This window comes from Xiphophorus maculatus, chromosome 12 (assembly GCF_002775205.1).
Source record: "Xiphophorus maculatus strain JP 163 A chromosome 12, X_maculatus-5.0-male, whole genome shotgun sequence".
Taxonomy (NCBI): domain Eukaryota; kingdom Metazoa; phylum Chordata; class Actinopteri; order Cyprinodontiformes; family Poeciliidae; genus Xiphophorus; species Xiphophorus maculatus.
In genome coordinates this window covers 5,831,101-5,835,390 of record NC_036454.1, presented here as the reverse complement: position 1 = coordinate 5,835,390, position 4,290 = coordinate 5,831,101, and positions in this window count along the sequence as shown.

Here is a 4,290-nt window from a genome sequence, read left to right as displayed (position 1 = left end):
AGAAAAAAAAGGAGTAAATTTTTGTCACAAAACTGAGAAGTTTTTAGAATAAGCTCAAACATTTTCTAGCGATTAGTCTCAAAATTTCAGTTATTTTCTAGCAAAAATTTAGCTTTCAAACTCTGAAATTTTTAGATTAATCTCAGAAATTTTCTTTTAATTTTTTTTTTTAAATGTTAGTTTTTTGGCAGAAAGTTGCTCCTTTTTTCTATCTAAAATGGCTCTACTACTAATCATCTACTTGAATCAATGGGGAAAGGCTTGAATCACCTCTCCTGAATCTCTACATTTATTTCTGGTTTCTTTGTAGCCTCAAACACTCGGCAGCGTCTTCGGTTTCTCCTAAATGTCAGTGACGTTCCTCTAAAGTCCTCGCTGCTAATCTGTAATCCTGCTGGTTTGGGTTCCAGATTTACAGCTGAGCAGCAGCGTTTCACTGAAACAGAATCAAAAATACTTTGACTCAGTGTGAAAACTCCCACTTCCAACACTAAAAGTGAAACTAAAAGTTTAGGATAAACGGGGATGTTTTCCTCCCTGTCGATCAGGGGAATCTGTGCCTTTAAGTTTTCTCTCTAATGAGCCAAAAGCATCATGAGAGCAGCCGTAGGATTTGTGCTCATGATGGTGAGGAGAGAAATATGCAGTTTGGTTTTTTTTTCCCACTCGCTGCTTTGTTTCCATGAAGGATTAACCAGAAGAAATCGGTTCTGCCCGGCTGGACGAACCGCTTTTCTTTGGGTCCAGCTGCAGAGAAACGTCTCGTCTGGAGAATTTTCTGTTCAGCTCTTTGCTGCCCCCTGGTGGGGCGACGGCGTGTTTACTGTGTCGTTTACGTGGATTTACCGTGAACAAACGTGACTGAAACAGGAAAGCTGGAGTAAATGTGTCACTGAAGGCTCCAAACAGAAAGGAAGTGATTGTTCTCGGGACCAGCTGGCTGGGTTCGGGTTCTTCGCTTCTTTTCTTGCAAATTATCTGAAAATGGTAACAAATGTTAACTTTTAGTTTGTTTTGAGGATTAGAATCCACTTTTTCTTATTGTTACAAAGTATTCTTTAAAGCTCACACTCGTAATGTTTCTAAGTGAGAAAATGTTTTTTCAAAAGCTCATACAACAAAACAATGCCGCCATCTTTTCTAAAGGTTTCCAAGTGAAGATGTTTCGTGTTTTCTTCTCTTCTTCTGATTTTTAGAAATTAAAAAATGACTTGCAAGTCTCCCTGAAGCCGTTAAATCTTATACTCTAGAGAAAAGTTGGGTTTTAATCCTCGTTATCTGACCCGTTCAGTTTCCTCACTCCAGTGCAGCTTGTCTGTCCAGCGTCGCATGCTAAAGAATCGCACCGTTATCTTTTCTCACGTTTTGGGGATGAACCACTGAAAGTTTAGTCTCTTTGGGTTTACATCACCGCCTCGTTTTATTTTCTTTTAAAGCATTTATTTAAATATTTTTAGTTTTTTTTCCCTCTGGAGGTTGTTATAAGCTATGCACACACATCGCCTCCCTGAGCTTTTGTTTTTCAGTTCAGTGATTCTAACAAAGGATTTTATTATTACTAATTTAGTTTGACTTAAATTTGATAGAAAACACAGTTGGAACTGAACTTCCAGTTTCCAAATAGTTTATTATTTTCCTTTTTATTTTTTCCTCCAACATATATTTGCGCAGAAATGACATATAAACAATAAAAATGCTAATCTGAATTTATGTCTGGTTGTTTTTCTTGAAATCTCACTGATTTGTTGTTTGCTGTAATATTTGAAAGTATTTTTTAAAATCACAATATTAACAAAATGGGGGGAAAAAAGTTGGTTTTGAATTTAAAAATCTGCAGATGTGACTCGGAAACTACGGAAGAAGATAAGAGCCGCTGAAAATAAATTATGACTTTTTTTCTCAGGATTCTGACAAAATAAAATCAGAATAATGTGAAAAAATACATTTTGAGCAAAAAGTTAATTTTGAGAAAAAGTCAAAATTCTGAAGAAAACTCATTATTTTTTCCCAGTGGCTCTAATCCTCTTCTTTAAGAAACTTCTAACAATAATTTAGAAAAATAAATAAAAACCTGATATTTTGAGTTCTGACCAGCTACCAGCAGAGGGCGCTATACACAAGGCTAGGTTCTCTGTGAAATTGGTAAAAATCCATCACAAATTTTAACATTTGATCTGTAGTCATGTTTTTGTTTCTCTTTAGAAAAAAAACTGAACATACACAGAAGAATATGGTTGGTTGCCTTAAACTTGTATAAAGATAAAATAAATTTAGTTTGTTATTAAGAAAAGTTTATTAAATGCACTAATCATGTTGCTGTTTCATTGGGGATTTTTTAACACATACATCCTCTGGGGAAATTGGCACAAAATTTGTGATAATGATCAAAAGCATTAAAACCAAGTAGCATATATTATAGTAATGGAGCTAAATAAGATGATAAAATGGTAACAATCTGAGTCCAGTGTGCAGTTTGGTATTTGAAGCGAGATTAAAAGCAGACATAAAAATGTGCTAGTCTTTTTTTTTTTATTGCAGAAATTAAAAACGAACAAAAAAATCCTAAAAACAAATTCTAATCTTAAAATACAAACTTTAAATAACCACACCTTTTTCATTATTTTTCGGTTCCAAACACAGTGACCTAAATGCTGCTTTTATTGCTGCAGACTCACTAAATGTCTTTTATTTTCTCCAATAATCACCTGACAAATATTTATTTAATGGAGCAAACACACCTGAACATGTACTTACACAAGAGTTCAGCAACAATTGCATCAATCTGGTTCCAGTTTCATTTGCTTATGCATGAAAAATACCATTTTTACTTCTGTTTAAAATGTGCAGTCAGTCTCACTGTTCTGAGACAAATCTTTGGTTTTTCAGGCAGACAAACTCAGCAGGTTGCAGATGTGTCTGATTTAATGCGACTGGCCCCACAGGAAGTCAGGTTTCAAATAACTGAAGGTTTTAACTTTTGACAGACCAACACAGAATCATCGAATCAGAAGTTTATTTGTGTTTCAGCAACACGGCAGTTCAAAGTGTTTTACATCAGACAGTAAAACAGTAATATTTAGTCAAATCCCATCATCAGAATCAATACGTATCAAATATGTTGATCGATGTTCCACTTATAACGAATCAGAAGTCTAGATTTTAAGGAACTCAATGTTTCGGCTGCTTTGGAGTTTTATGGACGTTTGTTCCAGATTTGTGGTGCATAGAAGCTGAATGCTGCTTCTCCATGTTTGGTTCTGGTTCTGGGGACGAAGACCCCAGAACCAGAACTGCAGTTGCTATGACAACTGCAGATCTTTAATGTATGGTGGTGGCACTAAAAAACGCAGCTAAAGATAAACGCGTGCACGAGTTTCTCTACATCTAGACGGGACGTTCGTCCTTTAATCCCTTTAATCCTGGAGAGAAGGCTGACTTTGTAACTGTCTGTATGTGGCTCTGAAGGTTCACACCCAGATTTTGGGCCTGATTTCTAGTTTCTAACCGTAATAACTGAGTCTGGGCGCTGACGCCGCATTTCTCTTTAGGTCCAAATATAACTTCAGTTTTGTTTCTGTTCAGCTGGAGAATGTTGCAGCACATCCACACTTTATCTGTTCTAATCATCTGTTCAGTGATTGGACGGGTTCAGAGCCACTTGGTGACATCGTCATCATACACAGCTCTCTGTGTATCATCTGCATAGATATCATAGATAATCTTAATTCTTGCTGTGATAAAGATATTGAATTGGAGGAGTCTGAGGATTGAGCCTGGGGGAACCCCACATGTGATTTCCATCCACTCCAATGAGACGCTAACATCAAATAATATTATCTCGGGGGGGGAAGAAGACATTTTTATTAGTGAAAAAGCAAAAAGAATGTGTAATTTCTTCTTCACGTTTAGTTTTATAACATGAAATCCAAATTTAATACCTCTGTCTGTGGTTGTGACAAAATCACAGGGTATGAAGTATTTCTGCAAGGCACTGTCAGCGATTTCTGTCTGTCTCTGCGTTTCATCTGCTGATCAGAGCAGAGCTTGTGGCTAACACCTTAAAATGATGACAGCTTCAGACATTTTGATCTTAATGTTCAGAAAGTTTCTGTAACTTATTACAGTTAGGCTGAGCTTTGACAGACGTGTGACGCTTCGGGGAACCGGTCAAAAACTCTGCAGTGCAAACTTTCCTCCAGAATAAATGACAAATGAACGGAGGATTTGTTTCCAGGTGGAAGCTGAAAATCGGCAGTAACTGTAAAAGTTCAGAAACTAAATTAAATCCAT